Source organism: Chrysemys picta, chromosome 5 (assembly GCF_011386835.1).
Source record: "Chrysemys picta bellii isolate R12L10 chromosome 5, ASM1138683v2, whole genome shotgun sequence".
Taxonomy (NCBI): domain Eukaryota; kingdom Metazoa; phylum Chordata; order Testudines; family Emydidae; genus Chrysemys; species Chrysemys picta.
In genome coordinates, this window is record NC_088795.1 from 134,051,631 (window position 1) to 134,073,869 (window position 22,239).

Consider the following 22,239-nt stretch of genomic DNA (forward strand, 5'->3'; position numbering starts at 1 on the left):
CCCCTCTATTTTTCTTCATAATACATAAATGCAATATATAACATTACCAGTAATAAATATTTGAAACATAGCTAACAATTCTATGGTCGAGATAATACTTAGTCCTGCCATGAGTGCAAGGGACTGGACTAGATGACCTCTTGAGGTCTCTTCTAGTACTACGATTCAATGAGTCTGTTAATTCTGTTGATGATGCACAAGCCAGAAAATCCAATATCTAGTTCAGTATTCATAATAATATTGGCTAAGCAGTGCTAACAAGAATAAAAGCAATAAAAACTTGATTTTAATTAGTAAAATAAGCAGATGTGATTTAGAATATAACAGGAAGCAGGGTCCAGGGTGGAATGTTTTAAATTTAAAATCATGATTTAACTCGATTTAAGTAATCCATGTTAAACTTGTTTGGCATTTGTACTTTCTACTTATTTTCCTAAACAAAGGTGGATTTTTATTGGTTGGTAATAATTAAAACATTTTGATTTACAACTAGATCTAGCCTTTACATTGAATTTGGTACTTTTTGCTAACTGTGAGGATACGCTAGATCAAAACATTTATTTAAGAAATTATATAGAATAAGATATATTTATTTAGTTTCTTATTTTTTACGTTTTTATTTTGTTAGAAAATTGTGAATGATGTATTTCTTATTTACTAGAGGATTAATTTTTTTACTCATGATTTGTGTGGATTTGGATGGAAGCTCGATTTCGATGGAAATTAGAATTTGATTAAAAATGCTGCTAATTGCATTTAAATCTATTTCTACTTGCTAAAAAATACAGACATATACACCTATCTCATAGAACTGGAAGGTCAAGTCTAGCCCCCTGCCTTCATTGGCAGGACCAAGTACTGATTTTTGCCCCAGATCCCTAAGTGGCCCCCTCAAGGATTGAACTCACAACCCTGGGTTTAGCAGGCCAATGCTCAAACCACTGAGATATCCCTTTACTTTAAATGTGCTAGATATATAAGATTAAAAATACGTTTATCAAAACATGTTTTACATTTAAAACAAACTGGTTTATTAAACAAAGGAAGTGAATTGAACTCAATTTGTGGTCATCATGTCCTTCAAGAATTCAGAACTAGTAGGTCTCATCCTCTCACACCTAGTTTTTATTCATAAGTTAGAAGAGGAAAACAAGCTTTTCTGCTTTTTCAACTCCTAATTAGTTTCTTGACTTTGAATGAATTAATCATTGAACTGAAATAGATAAATAAGCTGAAATGAAGAAAATATTCTCTATGAACCTATCAAAGCTGGTATAGCACTTCAACAAATTCTGATTCTGGGTTCTAAGCCAACAACTCCAACCATTTCAGTGGTCTGACTTTCTTTAAAAGCTTGGCAGTAAATATGTGCTGCTTAATTAAAAAACATAGTTTAAATTATTTTAATAGATTATAATAAGTTTAAATAAAGACAGTCTATGTTGTCTGCAGTTAAATTTTAAATAGATTTATTTTAAAAAAGAAAATTTAATAGTTTTAAAAATACAAGTTTTATGGTTTTTTTTTAAATAATTTATTTTTATCCACCCTAGCTGAGTAACAGTGATCCAAGTACGTGGCAAGCTAAACATTGGTTTCTCTCGCTATATTGGCCACTCATTGTTAATGGGACACTTCTGAAAAGATTCCTGCTTGATCCAAGTCAATGTCTTGTACTTTTGCACATGAGTTAGATTCCTCAGCTTGCATCTTGGAAAGATATGGGCTGTAGCTTACTGATGCAATTTAACTGAGTAAGGGCTGGTCTACACTGGGGGGTGGGAATCGATCTAAGATATGCAACTTCAGCTATGCGAATAGCGTAGCTGAAGTCGAAGTATCTTGGATCGAATTACCTGGGGTCCACACGGCGCGGGATCGATGGATGCGGCTCCCCCATCGACTGCGCTACCGCCGCTCGCTCTGGTGGAGTTCCGGAGTCGACGGTGAGCGCGTTCGGGGATCGATATATTGCGTCTTACCGAGACACGATATATTGATCTCGGATAAATCGATTGCTACCCGCCGATACTGCGGGTAGTGAAGATGTACCCTAAGTATGTAGTGGGGGGGAGGGGTGAAGGAGGTAGCTAATATAAGTATAAATTATTATAATACTTATTGTAGTGCTAATTATATCTAAGTTTCTCTTATGAATATTTGCTTTAGAATATAAAGTTAGGGAGGAAATTATCTCTACAGTACCACCACACCACCTAAGAAAAGAGAATGTAAATCACTGAAAGACAAAATTATGTTTCTTTTTGAAGCTTTATGAAAGATTTTGGGGGGGAAAAAAATCTAGAATTTATAAAATAATAAAGAGCAGAAAACCAAGCTTAGGAAAATGATTTCATTTTAGGATTCTGAAGATATAAACCACTTCAGCTTTGTCTTGTGCTATACAATATCAACAGAAACTATGGTTTTCTTTGTATTTCATTAAAAGTTGTCCATTTTTTTTCTCAGCATAATTTACATTTTTAGTTAATGGCTTTCCTTCGGTATCTATGAGATAAAAGCTTTTATGTAGCACATACACAAAAACAAAATGTCAGGTACAAATAATTTCAATCTCATTCATGAGAGAAATAAAATAAACAATTACTCAGAAGAAGTCTTGTACCCAAGAATAGAGATCAGCAAACCATCTCCTGTCCTGGAGGATGTTACACAAGTGATCTACAGATTCTAAAGGAAGTGTGCCACAGAAGCTACACCTCACTGAAGAGAGAGAATGAAATTCTACAAAGCCAATTTTATGTTTCCCTCCATGAAAACTAGAACAAAACCAGACTTCATTGCATATATGTAATCTGGCTTTTCGGGTACATTTATTCTGCTGCAATATCTCCACACCAATTCATAGATTCATAGATTCTGGGACTGGAAGGGACCTCGAGAGGTCATTGAGTCCAGTCCCCTGCCCTCATGGCAGGACCAAATACTGTCTAGACCATCCCTGATAGACATTTATCTAATCTACTCTTAAATATCTCCAGAGATAGAGATTCCACAACCTCCCCAGGCAATTTATTCCAGTGTTTAACCACCCTGACAGTTAGGAACTTTTCCCTAATATCCAACCTAAACCTCCCTTGCTGCAGTTTAAGCCCCCATTGCTGCTTGTTCTATCCTTAGAGGCTAAGGTGAACAAGTTTTCTCCCTCCTCCTTATGACACCCTTTTAGATACCTGAAAACTGCTATCATGTCCCCTCTCAGCCTTCTCTTTTCCAAACTAAACAAACCCAATTCTTTCAGCCTTCCTTCATAGGTCATGTTCTCAAGACCTTTAATCATTCTTGTTGCTCTTCTCTGGACCCTCTCCAATTTCTCCACATCTTTCTTGAAATGTGGTGCCCAGAACTGGACACAATACTCCAGCTGAGGCCTAACCAGCACACAGTAGAGCGGAAGAATGACTTCTCGTGTCTTGCTCACAACACACCTGTTAATACATCCCAGAATCATGTTTGCTTTTTTTGCAACAGCATCACACTGTTGACTCATATTTAGCTTGTGGTCCACTATAATCCCTAGATCCCTTTCTGCCGTACTCCTTCCTAGACAGTCTCTTCCCATTCTGTATGTGTGAAACTGATTTTTCCTTCCTAAGTGGAGCACTTTATATTTGTCTTTGTTAAACTTCATCCTGTTTACCTCAGACCATTTCTCCAATTTATCCAAATCATTTTGAATTATGACCCTGTCCTCCAAAGCAGTTTTTATATGACTCCTTTTTATTTTTTAGATCACACAAGATCTCGTGGTTAAGCCAAGGTGGTCTTTTGCCACATTTTCTATCTTTCCTAACCAGCAGAATAGCTTGCTTTTGGGCCCTTAATAGTGTCCCTTTGAAAAAACTGCCAACTCTCCTCATTGTTTTTCCCCTCAGTCTTGATTCCCATGGGACCTTACCTATCAGCTCTCAGAGCTTACCAAAATCCGCCTTCCTGAAATCCATTGTCTCTATTTTGCTGTACTTCCTTCTACCCTTCCTTAGAATTGCAAACCCTATGATTTCATGATCACTTTCACCAAAGCTGCCTTCTACTTTCAAATTCTCAATGAGTTCCTCCCTATTTGTTAAAATCAAGTCTAGAACAGTTTCCCCCCAGTAGCTTTTTCAACCTTCTGAAATAAAAAGTTGTCTGCAATGCAGTCCAAGAATTTATTGGATAGTCTGTGCCCCGCCTTGTTATTTTCCCAACATATATTTGGATAGTTGAAGTCCCCCGTCACCACCAAATCTTGGGCTTTGGATGATTTTGTTAGTTGTTTAAAAAAAGCCTCATCCACCTCTTCCACCTGGTTAGGTGGCCTGTAGTAGACTCCTAGCATGACATCACTGTTGTTTTTTACCCCTTTTAGCCTAACCCAGAGACTCTCAACACTTCTGTCTCCTATGTCCATCTCCACCTCAGTCCAAGTGTGTACATTTTTAATATATAAGGCAACACCTCCTCCCTTTTTCTCCTGTCTATCCCTCCTGAGCAAGCTGTACCCATCCACACCAACATTCCAATCATGTGTATTATCCCACCAAGTTTCAGTGATGCCAACAATGTCATAGTTGTATTTATTTATTAGCACTTCCAGTTCTTCCTGCTTATTACCCATACTTCTCGCATTTGTATATAGGCATCTAAGATACTGGTTTGATCTTGCCTCCCAGTTTTGCCCTGACCCTCCTTTCTCTCTGCCATTATAGCCCACGCTCCCTCTTGTTTCTGATTCATCTCCCAGGTCTCCATGTTCCCCACTTACCTGTGGGCTTTGCTCACCTGTCCCCGTCGAATAAGTACCTTTGCATTAAGCCAATTGTAGAAATTACTTAACAATAAAAAAGTAAAGCTATTAAGAAAATCTTCATTGTCTCATCAGTAGTAAAGTATTTGTCCTGTAGATTAAAACATTAATTTAGACCTTTAAATAAAGTGAGTTTTGGTTGTTGGTAATACAGCTCACTAAACTGTTTTGATTAACATAGAATATTGGAATGATGGTAGAGACTGCATCTTACAAATCACTTAACTCTTCTGTGTTGGTCCTGCAGATGGGAAACTTGATTGGGACTCAGAATAAGTGGATTCAATTCCCAGCTCAGCCACACACTTCCTGTTTGACGTTGGAGAAGGCACTAATTTACCCTATGTTTCAGTTTCCCATTTGTAAAATCCCAGAGGTACTTTCCCCAACTCACTGGGGTCATGTGAAGATAAAAATCTATTCATGGTTGAGATGTGACAATACTATGGCAATGATGGCACATACATACGTACAGATTCATAGATTGCAAGGCTAAAATGCATTATTGTGTGTTCATCTAATTTGATCTCCTGTATAACACTGTCCAGAGAACTTCCCCAAAATAATTCCTAGAGCATTTCTTTTAGAAAAACACTGAATCCTGATTCAAAAATGATCAGTGATGGAAAATCAACCACAGCCCATTGTAAGTTGTCCCAATGGTTAGTTAACCTCACTATCAAAAATGTATACCTCATTTCCAGTCTGAATTTGTATAGCTGCAACTTCCAGCCATTAGATCATGTTATACTTCTCTTTGCCACACTGAAGAATCCATTATTAAATATTTGTTTCCCAGGTTGGTACTTATAGACTACAATGAAGTTACCACTTAGTCTTCTCTTTGTTAAACTAAATAGATCGATCTCCTTGAGTCTATCACTATAAGATAGGGGTCCCCAATGTTTTTCACATAACAATGTGTTAAAGTTACAAATACTGATATGCACAAATAGCTATTTTCTAAGAAAAAAATATGTACAGTACTGCAGCATAATTAATGTGATATCTGCAATTACTTATTAGCCAATTTTGATATACATTATCCGCTACTTTTCTCCTGCCGATTTTTGGTGGCATTTCGGTGGTGACACCTCTGGATGCTGCTGCTTCTCGGTGGCATTTCAGCAGCAATGCCTATTGACGTTGCCTCTTGTTGGCGGCATTTCTGCGGATGCTCATCCGCTGCCACGGCTCTCCGTAGCTCATCATGTGGCGCCCGCCAGATGAAAAAGGTTGGGAACCACTGCTAGAATGCATCTTTTCTAATCTTTAAACATTCCTGTGGCTCTTCTCTGAATCCTCTCCTATTTATCAACATCCTTCTTGAATTGTGGGCACCAGAACTGGACACAGGATTCCAGCAGCGGACACACCAGTGCCAAATACAGAGTTAAAATTACCTCTCTGCTTCTACTTAAGATTTCCCTTTTTATGCATCCCAGGATCACGTTAGCTCTTTTGGCCACAGCATCACACTGAGAGCTCATGTTCAGCAGATTATCTACCACAACACCCAAATCTTTTTCAGAGTCACTACTTTCTAGGCTAGAGTCTCCCATCCTGTAAGTAGGGCCTATATTCTTTGTTCCTAGATGTATACATTTAGCTATAGTAAAATGCATATTGTTTGCTTGCACCCAGTTTACCAGATAGGTCTGAATCAGTGACATGTCCTCTTCATTATTTACCACTCCCCCATTTTTGGTGCAAACATTATCATTGATGATTTTATGTTTTCTTCCTGGTCATTGGTAAAGCTGGTAAATAGCATAGGGCCAAGAACCAATCCCTGTGGGATCCCACCAGAAATAGACCTACTTGATAATGATTCCCCTCTACAGTTACATTCTCAAGACCCATGTAGTCCAAAACTTTGCAAAACCAAACTCAGCTAGACCACTTTTATAATGCAGCAATTGCAAGTGATCATTTTTTCCCTGAGAACTTGATTGAAATGTGAGAATCAAGTGTCCAAAGAATACCTTGTCCTTGTCTGCTCAATTAAAATATTGTGGCTGGAGATTTCTATTTATCTGGAAACATCAGCTGTTACCCTAGCCAATCCAGCATATTTACATTTACAGGTATGTCCTTTATTGCCACAAATCAAGGTAGCATTCACTGGCACGTTGCCAATTCTAAAGGAACATATCAGATACATAGGGCATTAATGAAGATGCATTTTACCTTACATACCACAGTATGGACCTCATCCTGCTCCACTGATGCCAATGGGAGTTTTCCATTGACTTCAGTAGTAGAAGAATCAGAGCCTGTGTGATGCAGTATATATGGTGAAGAAGCCATACAGCATATCCTGACGTAGGACTGCCTCCAAGCCAATTAAAGGTCCTCCTGTTTTTTGATTTGCTGATTTGCATTCCCTTCTTATCACACACTTTATTTTAGTAACGCTGTAGGCTTGTTGTAGAATGTTTCCATAATGTATTTTTCCAGTGGACTGGCTTCCTAAGGTGTACCTCACCTTAGAAAACTTCCCTTATCAACTTTTCTAAAACAATGCTTTTCATCAGTGTTGTATTTGCAAGATGTGTATTCTCATCTGTTGAAATCCTTGGGTTACTACCATCATAGAAAAGAAAAGAAAAGAAAAGAAAAGAAAAGAAAAGCTCTGTTCTGCAAATGAAGATACAATGGCTATTGAGACAAAAATATATCTAGTTTATCACTTTTATATGGAGATATGCCTATCTGATAGAACTAGAAGGGACCTGAAAGGTCATCAAGTCCACCCCCTGCCTTCACTAGCAGGACCAAGTAGTGATTTTGCCCCAGATCCCTAAGTGCCCCCCCCCCTCAAGGATTGAACTCACAACCTTGGGTTTAGGAGGCCAGTGCTCAAACCACTGAGCTATCCCTCCCGCCTTAAATAAAAGCAACAGAAAAAGATGATGGGAAGGACCAAGGTTCACTTATATCTGCCCCCCTTAAATCATAATTGATGGTATGCGACACACTCACCTTATCCCAGGGACAGATCTCTGCTTAATACTCCAGAGGAAACAAGAAAATACTTCCTAAACCAGCATTAAACAGTTGAATCCCATGCATGTGATCAAAGATCACTATAGTTAATCTACAACATAACTTTATCGTTTATTGGCTTTTACCTAGAACACTCTACATGGGTTTAAGGCCCCATTACTTGAATGCTACCTCTCCAAGTGATAATGATGTATTTATGAAGAAGTAATGAGCATAAATGAGAGCACTCTAAAAGTCCCCCTCAGAAGAAGGAAAGTTAAGGCAGGATTTTCTCTCAGGAGCCCTGGACTTTGCAGCTTACTCCCCATCTGGTCTGAAATAGCCTGAATCCATGGGCTTTAAGGGCACACTGCAAAGCCCCCCATTCTCCCTGACTTTTGGAGAGGCAGAGCACAATGAAGACTGAGGACTGATGGGAATGAGGTGTACTTCTCCCTTGTTTTTTGTCCAAACTTTGCCTGATCGTGTTCTGTTAGCACTGTTAGCACTCATTGAAGTGCATAATTAATCATTTTAAACAGTACAAATCATTCTCACATGAATATCAAATTCCTATATACCCTAAACAAAAGTCTGAAGATTATTCTCAATCTTCACACCACAGGATTTAGTCGTCTTTATTTTTCCAACTGTCTGTAACCCCTTCCATCATTTGAATGCCTCATTGCACACACAACACAAACCCAGCAACAAAGAATTTCCATAGCAACTGTTGAAACAGACTGCAGCTCAGCAATTCATATCATGTCTTCTTAACATTTTCTGTTCTTTCATCCATTCCTTAATTTGCTTAGTTGTGTTTTCCTATCTACATTGGTCTGCAGACTCTAAAAACAATCAAATACATATTGCTCATTAAATGTCTAATACAATTAAATTATTTTCTTAAAGACAAGTGGGACTATTGCTGTTCAGGGTTAAATGAAGTAGCTTCGGTGTTCACAAATGTCTGAAAGGAATAAACAGTTCTTCAAAATATATTTAAAGTGACTCCCCACCCCACAAAGAAATTCTAAGTTTCACTCTTCAAAAGTAAATATTTGTAAGGATGTATCTGATATTTATATTATTATTTTCAAGAGTGATAATAAGAGAAAATATACATTATTGTGAAATTTGGACATATTGCATCAGAACAAATATAGGAAAGCAAACTTTTCCAATTAAGGAACTATAGTACCACAGCAGATTTACAAGCTGGAATCAAGGCCAATTCAAAACTTCTTTCTCCTAGAACCAATTTAAGCTGGGTGCTATCTTGTAGATTTTTGTTAGATTTTTGTTTTCTGCAATGGCTTCTATGAATTGAGTAGCATTTTAACTTATCTCGAACATCTGGTGTACTTCAGCCAGCATTAATTCACCCCAGCAATACTGACTAACCGACAACAACATTCTTTGAAATAATCAAACAAACAGTTGCTAAGCTCTCAACATCAAGCACCATGGAAAATGTGCTGATCACAATACATTCTGAAGAGTAGTTTGTATATTGTAGGTGCAAACTTGGCAGTTTTTTAGAACCACAATGGTAGAGTTGACTACAAATTCTGATCTGAGAGCCATGTAAATACACCTCTACACCGATATAATGCTGTCTTCGGGAGCCAAAAAATCTTACCGCATTATAGGTAAAACTGCATTATATCAAACTTGCTTTGATCCGCCGGAGTGTGCAGCCCCCCCAGAGCGCTGCTTTATATCCGAATTCGTATTATATCGGGTCGCAGGTGTACAAAGTAATGCCACTGAAGTCAATAGATTTACTGAGGATATACAAGGATATGATGAAGTGGAATGTGACCCAGTGTTGATATTATGTTTATTCACACAAAAGGATACAGGTCATATGGGGAAAGAGGCAATAATACATGATATATTCACCTTTTATTATTAATTCACTGAGTGTTAATACATTTAACAAGAACAATATTCTCATCTTCAAAAGAAATCAAGAGATCATTGGCTGGAAGCATCAGACCTCTAGGGGAGACATAGACTAGGCTTAGGAAGGGATAGAATCTTCTCCAAACCCAGAAATAAGGGGAGAGATTCTGATATCCCTTTTATACTGGTGTAAATCTGAAATAACATTATTAGTTTAAATGGAGGTACTCCATATTTACACTAATGTCACAGATCAGGACACAAGCCAAGCAAGTTACTGAGCTAAATACAGGGGTAATTGGATGAAATTTAAGGAGGTCAGACTAGAAGACTTAATGGTCCCTTCTGGCGTTAAGATATGCATTTGGCTGACGCAAGGAACATGGCCGGAAATTACTAGAAATATAGACAGTTGGGTTTGTGATGACAAAGAACGGCATGGTAAATTGAGGTTGTATATCTCACAAGACATGTAGATACATGTGTGCACAGTGCTGGGGAGGAGCCAGTGGTCATGGTACATGTAGGTACCCATGACACATGGAGAGGAAGGAAAGAAGTCCTGGAGACTAAATTTAGGCTGCTAGGTAAGAGTTTAAAGTCCCAGACCACCATGGCAGCATTCTCAGAAATACTTTCAGTTTCACGCGTGGGTCAGAAAGACAGGCAGAACTGAAAGGTCTCAATGTGAGGATGAGATGATAGTATAAGAAAGAGGGTTTTAAGTTTATTAGGAACTGGGGGAACCTTCTGGAAAAGGAGGAGCCTGTACAGAAAGGATGAGTTCCACCTAGACAAAAATGAAACGAGACTGCTGACATGTAAAATTGAAAATATTTTAAACTAAGGGCTGTGGGATACCTGACAGGTGTGGAGAAGCACATGATTCAGGGAGAGACATCCCTTAGGGATGAATTTATTGAAGGAACTCGAAGTCCTACTAAAGAGGATAGGAAAGAAGTTGGTAAAATACAGGTAGGAGCTAGTCAGGAACAGTCAAATGTAAGAGTTTCATTTAAATATGACACATGAAGGCAAGTATTTGCATATTCACAAAACGTACAAGCACTTATATACAAATGCTAGAAGTATAAATACTAAAATGGGTGAACTAAAATTCCTGGTATTAAGTGAAGATGTTGATATAGTAGGCATTGTGGAAACTTGGTGGAATGATGATAATCAATGGGACAGGGTAATACCAGGGTACAAAATATATAGGAATGACAGGGAAGGTTGCACTGGTGGGGGACCGGTACTGTATGTGAAAGAAAGCGCGTAAAATAAAGTAAAAATCTTTAATGAATCAAACTGTAGCATACAATTTATATGAATAGAAATGACCTGCTTAAACAATAAGAGCATAGCAGTAGGAATATACTATCGACCACCTTAGCAGGATGGTATCAGTGACTGTGAAATGCTCAGGGAGATTAGAGAGGCTATGAAGGCAGAAAATGCAATAATGGGGGATTTCAACTACGCTCATATTGACTGGGTATACGTCACCTCAGGAAGAGATGCCAAGATAAAATTTCTAGACACCATAAATGGTTTCTGCTTGGAGCAGCTTGTCCTGGAACCCACCAGCGGAGAGGCAATTCTTGGTTAAATCCTAAAGGGAGCACAGGATCTTTTCTAAAAGAATATCGCTGAACTTCTTGGTAAAAGTGACCATAATGTAATTAAAGTTAACATCCTTGTGGGGGGGAAATGCTAGAGAAACCAATCACAATAGCATTTAACTTCAAAAAGGGGACCAAAATGAGGAGGCTAGTTAAACAGAAATTTAAAAAAAACAGTCACAAGAGTGACATAACTGTAAACTGCATGGAGACTATTTAAAAACACTAAAACAAAGGCTCAGATTAAATGTATAACCCAAATAATAAAAAAGGAAGAACTAAAAAAATGCCACTGTGGCTAAACAGCAGAGTAAAAGAGGGCATTAGAGACAAAAATATATACTTTAAAAACTGGAAGTCAAATAAGGAAACAAAGGGTAGGAATAAATGGTCACTTTTCACAAAGGAGAGAGGTAAATAGTGGGATTCCCCAAGGATCTGTTCAACATATACATAAATGATCTGGAAAAACTGTTGAGCAGTGAGGTGAGAAAATTTGCAGATACTAAATTACTCAAAATAGTCGAGTGAATCTGACTGCGAAGAGTTAAAAAGGGATCTCACTAATCTGGTTTACTGGGTAACAAAATGGCAGATGAAATTCAATGTTGATAAAGGAATGCACATTGGAAAAAAAATAATCCCAACTGAACATACAAAATACATTAGCTGTTATCACTCAAGGAAGAGATCTTGAAGTCATTGTGGATAGTTCTCTGAAAACATCCATTCAATGTGCAGCAGCAGTCAAAATAGCTAACAGAATGTTAGGAACCATTAGGAAAGGGACAGATAACACAGAAAACATCATAATGCCTCTGTATAAATACATGGTATACCCACACCTTGAATACTGTGTGCAATTCTAATTTCCCCATCTCAGGAAAGATATTTTAGAACTGGAAAACTTACAGAGGAAGGCAATAAAAATTATTAGAGGCATGGAACAGTTTCCATAAAATAAGGGATGAAAAAGACTGGGACTGTTCAGCTCAGAAGAGAGACTACTAAGGGGGGATACAATCAAAGTCTATAAAATAATGAGTGGTATGGAGAAAATGAATAGGGAAGTGTAATTTATCCCTTCACATAACACAAGAATGAACGGTAACTCAATGAAATTAATAGACAGCAGGTTTTAAACAAACAAAAGGAAGTACTTCTTCACACAACCCATAATCAGCCTGTGAAGGCCAAAAGATAACTGGGTTCAAAAAAAGAAATAGTTATGTTCCTGGAAGATGGTTCCATCAAAGGCTAATAGTTAAGATGGTCAGGGACATAGTCCCATGTGTCCCTAAACCTTCAACTATCAGAAGCTGGGACTGGACAACAGGGGATGGATCACTCAAAATTTCCATTTTGTTCATTCTCTCTAAAGCACCTGGCACTGGCCACAGTCAGAAGACAGGATACTGGACTAGATGGACCATTGGCCTGACCCAGTATGGCCATTCTAATGTTCTTATCAAAACAGTCACTACTACAGTCTCAGGTCTGTAGCCGCAATTGCAGCCCACTGGTTTTCGCAAGCTGATCTTTGTAAATCAGTGAATTTACAAACAGTCTCACATAGCCTCTCCACAGTTTGCCAGTTGTTTTGCTTCTGCTGTTGTGGGGGCCTTGGGCATACATGCGATGATACAGAACTTGCTCATAAATTGTAAATTTCTCACATCATGCTGTAGTTTGCTAACCACTATTATGTTGCAAAGAATTTGAGAGCCATACTGTCAAGTAATTTAGTTACATTTAATTACATTTTGTTTAAAAGTTTTATACAAGTCTAGTATTCATACAAATATTCTCATTAATGTTTTTGTAATTTCATTTTAACACATTTATTTTAATTTCACATTGCTCTCAAATGTTTGTAACCGAAACACTGAAACAATGTGGCAGCATCTGAGAAGCAGAAAGTGAAAAAATTGTGCACAGTTTGTGTGGGGAAAAAGGAGAGCGTCCCAATGTGACAAACAGGTAGCAAGCCTGTGTATTGCAAGACGGAATTTTCAGTGATAATTAGATGAGAGACAATGGGGAAGGTGAGTTAGATTGTTATCATGTTTTTGGATATTGTTGGCATGACAACCAAGATGAAAAATCTACAGTAAAGTGACACAAAGAAGATAAGTGACTTGTTCAAGGCTACATGGTGAGATTTTGGAAGAGCTCAAATTAGAGTTCAGGAAGTCCTAGCTCAGAACTGTTACTGAATTCACAGACCATATTTCCTTTCAGCATTTCATAAGCACAAAAGTTACAAGAGTCATACTGATGCCCCCAGAATTTGTATTTATTTTTAATTATGCTTGTTAGTTCTTGTGAATTTGTCTCATGGAATAAAATATTTTACTCTAGAGAAATAGTTGTGAATTGAAATTATCTTTGTTATAGTTGGCATGTATGTACAGCAGAGTTGATATAGGCTTCTTATCCATGGGTGGCTTCTAAAACATGCTGACTACTGTGTGCTTGATGTGAGAGATAATAATAATAATCATACTTCTGTGTAAAGTAGGCGGCTTCGTACACACACACATACACACAGTGTATGTCAGCAACTCAGACTCAGTGGTAGTTATCTTTGTTCATAAAGTCAGCAATTCTTTTAAGGGTGTCACAAAATATGTACTTAAAGTTTTATCTTCTTAGGGTTTTTTTGACAGCACAAAAATATGGACGGCTGTTCTCTGTGTATACTATATGCCTGGCATAGTGAGGTGTTTTGTTTACCATGCGTGTGCTGACTTCTGTGATTGTGGTCAATTGAAAGCTCCAATTGCACTGTGGCACCATTTATGACTTGTGAAGAGGTCATGAAATGTTGGGCTAATTTGGTAGTACCTTCACAGACAAAGGTTATGGAGTGTTTTAATCCATAAAATTTTTGTCCTGATTTTGTTTTTAATCTGTTATTAAATGCAACATGAAAATAGATTTAGCATGTCTGATACAGAAGCTTGTTTGCTCCCAGTGTTAAAGCGAAGTGAGTTAACAATAAAATAATTATTAGTATGCTTGCTCCTGCTGTGATGAGGACGTAGCTGCGGTCAGCTCTCTACAGTTATATCTGTAGTCCATTTTTCTGTTACACTCGGCCTTTGTATGATTTAACTTCTTCCACAAAAAATACAGGGTATCTCCCAAGTTATTATCTCTTGCCCTTGAAAGATAATATTTTCTTAAATATTCTCATTGTATCATTCCTAAAAGTGAAATAATAAAACTGAAAGTTAAAGGTGTTAAGTTGGATGGTTGAATAACTGCATTTATACTAGCTGTCTATATAGACTGAAAATCCTGTAATGAAACCATCTTTATATAGAGAGTGTAACTCTGCAACTACATTCAGTCTGGTTTCTGGCCTCTCCACACCACCTAAGTAGTTGTGACTAAGAGGTCTCAAATGGTCTCGTCCTGGTCCAGTTGCAAGGCTTCTATTTTCTCCTCCCTTGATTTTTTGGCACTTTTGACACGATCAACTTTTTTAAAATCTTGTACTCCATTGCCTTTGTGACTCTGTCCTCTTCTGGGGTTCTCCTCCTACCTCTGGTCTTCAGTGTCCTATTTGGTGGTTCCTCCTCTTCTTACCTCTCTTTCAGTAGATGTGTGCCCCCCCCCCCCAAGCTCTGATCATGGTCACCTGCTTTTCTCTTTACAACCTCTCTCTAGAAACTGGTACTCAAAAGCATGGCTTCAAATATCTTGATGCAGATACCTCTCAACTCTCTGCTAAAGACTTATCTCCCTCCAACCAATCCTACATATTAGCCTGTCTTACTGACATGTGCCCTGTCTTTGCCTCGCAGTTAACAAGAGGTGCACCCCAAATCCTCTTGAAGCTTTCCTCTGTGATATACAGTGCCTGACATTGGTTGCTCACAGAAATCCCAGATCCTCTGTCACAAAAGGAGCAGTGTACCCCAGTTTACCAGTTTTACTTTAAACCACTGCTCCTCTATAACATGCACCACTTGCAATGAAATAAAAGGAGGCTTATTTAAGACAGAATAGAAATTCCAAAGTGATAGAAGCAAAAGGCTACAATACAAAACAAAATCATAAAACATAAACTAGGGCCTATACTTCTTAATAGTTACCTGTCTTATCTAATAAAGTAGGTTTTTCCTCCAAAGTTCAGTCTGTTGCAGAGCTGGCTAGCTTCAGAGGAACCAGAATCCAATCTTTCATGAAAAACATCCATACTCTACAAGATATCTCCTCAGAGAATGGATACAGAGTGTCTCTCCCGACTCGGTGTTATACTGAAACAGTCTTTTATCTTTATTCATAGACAGGAATCATCCCATCTGTTACAATGTTTCTTTTTTACTACCAAAAATCTTTGATGATTTTCCTTTGACTGTTCTGTGATGGGGCAATGGGATATATTAAAATTCTGCATTGCCTCACCAGCTGATCAGGGAGGGGTGGCCATTCTGTCATGCATAAACAGGCTGTCACTGAGTCACTCCCTGGTGACTCCTTTTAATTTTAAGACCGTAAGGGGATAAACTTGAATATAGTTACAGTATGCCTTAAATATTTCCTATACACACATCACACCATGATTACAAACATCAGTAAGTTGCAAGCGTTCACTAGAGACCCCTTGAGCAAGATAGCAGTGAAAAATCAAGACATGCAACAACCTTTTTAGAGAACTGGTTGGTTCTTCATGGGGAGTCCACCACCAATCAGTTCCTCATCACAGACCCTCCTGCTCACCTGCCCGGCTTCAACCTGCCACGTCATCAGTGGGGCATGCTTAACCAATTCTGGACGGGGCAAGGCCTTTGGGGAGTCAACCAAACACTGCTGGGGTCTTCTAGACAATCCAAGCTGCGGCACAGATCAAACAATGATACACATTGTCGAGGAGTGCCCACTAACTAAATTCAGTGGTGGGCTCCAAAAGCTCCACTTGGCCACTGAGAACACTACTGCTTGGCTTGGTGAATATGTAAATGCTAAATAAATACTGGAGACCTTAGATGCTACCTTTATGGGCAATTACTTTGTAAGTAATGTGTTTGATGTTGTGAGTTTGCCAGGTATGAGACGAGAATCGTTTTCTAAGAGCAGGGGACCCTTTGCCAAGGGAGCTGTGTGTCAAAGATAATGACTGTATTATAAGAAGCTGGGGGAAAAAAGACTGCAATGGAAAAAGATTATTTCTTCCTTCCAAAGACTGGATGGGAAATGGAAATTTTACCTACACTTTTACCTGTGCCTTCTCGCTTGTCCTCTTTATTTGAGAAGCCACTGACCAGATCAAGCTCAGGAGGGGGTAGAGTTATGCTTTTTAGTAGCTTCACACTTCCTGGGACAAGTCTAGCTTCTGCTTGTGATGGAAACAGCAACGACTGATCTCATTAGGCTCTACATCTTGCCATGACCAGCCAGTCCAAGTAAAAATATCACTTCACATCCTAAATTCAGGATCTCAGTCATGTTAGGGTAGTTAATGAAAGGATAGAAAGAGACTCGCTGTGGTGTCATGAGTCCTCTGTGCTACTCAGTAATTGCCTGCCAAGAAGGCACCCATGGGAAAGGTTTGTGGGCTAGAGTGGGGATACTAACAGGAATCCTTCAGTCACACACACAAACACACTGATTGACTTTTAATTCTCTTCCTGGATTATGAACTTGCTCCAATAAAGGTCATTTGGCAGCTATTTTAGTTTTTTCTATCAGCACTTAAAATATACTATTTTTCTTGGGAGCAAACTTATCAGATTTATGAAGGGCTTATGGCAGCTAAAACTCCTTTCCAATTTTAAAAGTCCCCTGTGCTCTCCAGTTCTCATGTAATCTTAATTGGCTAATTAAGCTTCTCTCTGAGCCAACTAAGAGCCATTGCTTAATTTTCTAGTTTTGGAGGTTTCACAGCGCTGCCAGTGATGTCAACTGACAAACTCCATGAACCTTTGGCTCTACTGATTGATCCATTCTATACCAAACTTAGAAAATAAGGTGGTGGTGACGGTGAGTACTTTTTCAAAATGCCTTTCAAAGGCAGAAACAGAATTTCATGTTAAATGATCCCACGTGCTTTCTGGTACTGCATTTGAAGTCATTGAAGTTTTGGTGACAAACAATGATGAATATATAAAGGAATCGTTTCTCCAAGATGGATCACATCCTTTACTAAAGGGGCAGCAGAAGAATGGATCTAAATAATTAATGTCAACCCATTCTCCTTTATCCTGAATATTACTGACACATTAAAATAATTCTAACAGATTAGAGAGACATTCTTCTTCTTTGCTGAAATTGTGCTGGTGAGATCCTAACATATTAATATCTTCCAGATATTATTATTCTATTTCTAATTTATTGTTTCAACTAATTTACCAGGTATAGATATGAGACTTATTGGCCCATAGGTCTCCAAATCACCCCTACGGCCTTTTTAAAAATATAGGTACATTTGCTGTTCTCCAATATGCTGGTACAATACCTTTTTTAAAAATAAAGGATCACATACTTTTGCTTTCCACCTCACCCACTTCATGCTTGGTCTCCTTCAGAACTCTTGGATGTACACAGTCTGGGCCTGGTGACTTACTGCATCTCACATTTTTGACAACTCTTCTTCCGACATATCAATCTCGGATAGGACCTCCATCTTTATTTCCAGGAAAGAGCAAGTCTCTCTCCAACTGGTGTCTTTTCAGCAACAGATTGTGAAATAAGAAAGAGTGAAGGGAAGGGCAGGAAGGGATGTCTCCCTGGCACAAATCTCACCTCTTTTCCCAAAGAAAGATTCTAGCTCTCTTAGGGTTTTTGGTGAAACACTACAGCCTGTAGATTGTTGATTACTCCCTTTCTCAGAAGAAGTATCACTCTTCCTGTGTGCTGCAAGGGAAAAGCTGTTGAGGGTCATTTAGGCAGATGTACTCTAAAGAAAAAGAAAGGTTGCTGCAAAGGCAATTGAAGTGTGATTGTTATAGTACCGCCCTCACCACACTCAGTCCGTAAGACAGACATACAAAAATATCTGCTGAAGACAAGAAATACCCCCTAGTAGCTCTGTCAGAGATGGATAAAATGGAAAACAGCATAGTGTTGGGGTGAATTCTGGCCTCATATTACTAAGACTTCATTAATTTTATAACATACAGGACTGAACATTTGTTAGTATATTATGAAGTATCACAATAAAACTCAGTTGTACACCTCTACCTCAATATAATGTGACCCAATATAACACAAATTCGGATATAACGCAGTAAAGCAGTGCGGGGGGACAGGGCTGCGCACTCCAGTGGATCAAAGTAAGTTCAATATAATGCAGTTTCACCTATAACGCGGTAAGATTTTTGGCTCCCGAGGACAGTGTTATATCGAGGTAGAGGTGTAATTGTAAAAATAAATGAACAAGATATATTTTGTGATGCAGTACCCTTGATATTTGTTTTATAATATTTGTTCTAAAATGTACGGATCATCTAGTTACTTGAGCAAATTAACAAGTGTCTAGTATATTTCTAAATGAAAATCACAACAAAGTCTGATATGTATCAGCAACATTGTCTCATCAGATGGTGTTACATTTCCCCCCGCCCCCGATTTTTTTTTAAACTGCTGTTGGAGCTAGCAATCCACTTCTATCCCTCTGCTAATTTGGAAGCATAAAAATCAAAACTAATTTATATTCCCAAAAATACATCTAATGCTATTGAAACTAAATACAGAAGCTACTTTTATAAATGTAATATCTTTAAAGATTAGCATTTTAGTTTCAGACAACCCAAAATGAATATAGGATTTGACAATATCTTAAACTTCTTCTCTAGAAGCAAGTAAAACAGTGCTCCAGACTGAATCTTTTAAAATTCAAGTGCCTGATAAAACAACTAAGAAGAAAACTGTCAACTTTGGATAGCAAGCTAAACAATGAGGCCACAGTGCAGATGTAAAATTGAAAAATCACATTTCAGATACATAAAATTAATTCAATTTAAAACGAGAAGAGGCCTATATTTTTATTGTACTTATTTCATAATTGTGTGTGTTTGTGGGGGGTGGGTTCAAGGATTTATTTCTAATAAAATATAGTTAGTAGTTTTATTTTAAAAACATTTTATAAACTTTAATCCTCAACACTTGGGTGAGAAATTATGTCCACAATTACACATCTGTGCAAATAAGGCACAAAACAGTTAAGTAAATTGCCCTGGGTTACACAGGAGGACTCTATCATGGCCAAGATTAGGATTAAACATGTTTCAGAATGGTAGCCACGTTAGTCTGTATCAGCAAAAATAACGAGGAGTCCTTGTGGCACTTTAGAGACTAACAAATTTATTTGGGCATAAGCTCTCATGGGCTAAAACCCACTTCATCAGATGCATGGAGTGGAAAAGACAATAGCTGGTACATATACACAGTACATGAAAAGATGCCTTACCAAGTTGGGGGTCAGTCCTAACGAGACAATTCAATTAAAGTGGAAGTAGGCTATTCTCAACAGTAGAATACCAAGGGAGGAAAAAATCACTTTTGTAGTGGTAATGAGGGTGGCCCATTTCAAACAGTTGACAAGAAGGTGTGAGTAACAGTAGGGGGGAATTAGTTTTTGTAATGACTCATCTACTCCCAGTCTTTATTCAGGCCTAATTTGATGGTGTCCAGTTTGCAAATTAATTCCAGTTCTGCAGTTTCTCTTTGGAGTCTGTTTTTGAAGTTTTTTTGTTGAAGAATTGCCTGGTTTTTTTTAATGTTATAATTCCTGATGTCAGATTTGTGTCCATTTATTCTTTTGCGTAGAGATTGTCCGGTTTGGCCAATGTACATGGAAGAGAGGCATTGCCGACACATGATGGCATATATCACATTGGTAGATGTGCAGGTGAACGAGCCCCTGATGGTGTGGCTGATGTGGTTAGGTCCTCTGATGGTGTCCCTTGAATAGATATGCGGACAGAGTTGGCACCGAGTTTATTGCAGGGTTTGGTTCCTGGGTTAGTGTTTTTCCACTCCATGCATTTGATGAAGTGGGTTTTAGCCCACGAAAGCTTATGCCCAAATAAATTAAGATTAAACAGTTCCTCATTTCCAGTCTTGCGCATACATTCTAAATCATCCTTGTTTCACACTTCTATTCTTGAAGTCATTCTTTATATAAAGTGCATACCATAGAAAGTTTCGAAGCAGTGTTAGAATACTGCTGAATACCTGAATGTCTAAAACATTACTTATAAAGAAAAAAGTGCAACATAAAAGGGCAATTTAGAGGGATAAGTGTGTTTAAAATAAAAGACATCACAAATTAGACATCTACATTGACTGGGATAAAGCTCTATAATATTCATAAACATCTGTAAAAATATACGTTTCACTTTTAAAAAATGATCATTCATTTTAGATAGCAGAGTTTGGATAAATTAGATATAAATCTCATTTGGCAAACTATACCCACTAAATATACTGAATATAATAGTCTCTCTGGGTATTTCTATGTGCACATCTGTAATTCTGCCTTCTATTCTGGGCACAACAACACTACCAAAAATATCTTGACAAATTGGAGGAAGTTGAGTGAATAGCAAACAGAAATAATAGAAGATTGGAGGGATTTATTGCTAGCTAAATATATATTGGTATATAAATACCGGTAAATAAAATGTACACACACACACTTTCACTAAAATTCCAGAGAGGGGAGGGAAGGCAAACACCAAAACACATCAAAGAGGAAGAAGAATTTTTTAGGGTGATGCCCAGCAGCATAATTATAAATAATGGGATGAAACTAAGGAAGTGGAAATAGACATATGTTTTGGATAGTGACATTTATTAGAGACTATGGAAAAATCTTCCATGGGAAGTCGCAGAAGCAACATCACTTGAGATATTTATGGTTAAAATGGACAAACACAATTGAAAAAGTAGTTTAAGGAAAAATCCTGTGTTGGCAGGGAAAGGTCTTTTTCCACTCTATTTGCTAAGATCTCAAAACTTGTAGATCAAACATTTGATACCCTACAGCAAAACCAAATACAAAAACTTTTAAGTCAGAATTCTATTGCCCAAAGCACCAAATACAGAACAGCACTTTTTCCAAATGATTAGTTTCAATCGGTCACTGGTTTGTATCTGCTTTCCGCACATTTACCATTAGCATTCAAATGCATTTAAAAAAATGTAATAATTAAAACAATAGCATCTACACCATGTAAAATACAGAACTTCCTCTCTCCTACAGTTGCAAGAATGCTGTTATTGTAATCAAAGAAAAAAAATTAAAAAGATAAATATTTAATCTTGGCACTCCACTGTCTGAAAATGATATATTTTTAAAATACCTAGGTAATTAGATTAAAAGTAATGAGAAATTTGTTCTACCTGAAAATTTTGTTTGTGTGTTTAGGCTTTTAAAATAATATATTTTTCCCATGCATTATTTTTAGAGCTGTCGATTAATCACAGTTAACTCACGCAACTAATTCAAAAAAATTAATCACAATTTATTGCAGTTTTAATCACACTGTTAAATAATAGAATAACAATTTAAATGTATTAACTATTTTGGATGTTTCTTCTACATTTTCAAACATATTGATTTCAATTACTACACAGAATACAAAATTTATAGTCCTCACATTATATTATTAATTTTGATTACAAATATTCGCACTGTAAAAATGATGAACAAAACAAATAGTATTTTTCAATTCACCTCATACAAGTACTGAAGTGCAATCTCTTTGTCGTGAAAGTGCAACTTACAAATGTAGATTTTTTTTGTTACATAACTGCACTCAAAAACAAAACAACGTAAAACTTCAGAGCCTACAAGTCCACTCAGTCCTACTTCTTGTTCAGCCAATCGCAAAGACAAACAAGTTTGTTTACATTTACAGGAGATAATGCTGCCCACTGTAGCCCATAGGATTA

General features: G+C 37.6%; 1 protein-coding gene across 5 annotated transcripts in view; it reads right to left on the minus strand.

Moving 5' to 3' along the window:
• CTNNA2 (catenin alpha 2) overlaps positions 1-22,239 on the minus strand; it is a 766,120-nt gene that overhangs the window by 688,609 nt on the left and 55,272 nt on the right. Inside the window, exon 1 of one of the 5 annotated variants that reach the window (XM_065597257.1) lies at positions 7,796-7,814. The exons of the other annotated variants lie outside the window; for them this stretch is intronic. The gene's annotated coding sequence lies outside the window, so the exon portion shown is untranslated. Of the gene's footprint in view, positions 1-7,795; positions 7,815-22,239 lie in introns of those variants that run through there. 5 annotated transcript variants of the gene reach the window in all.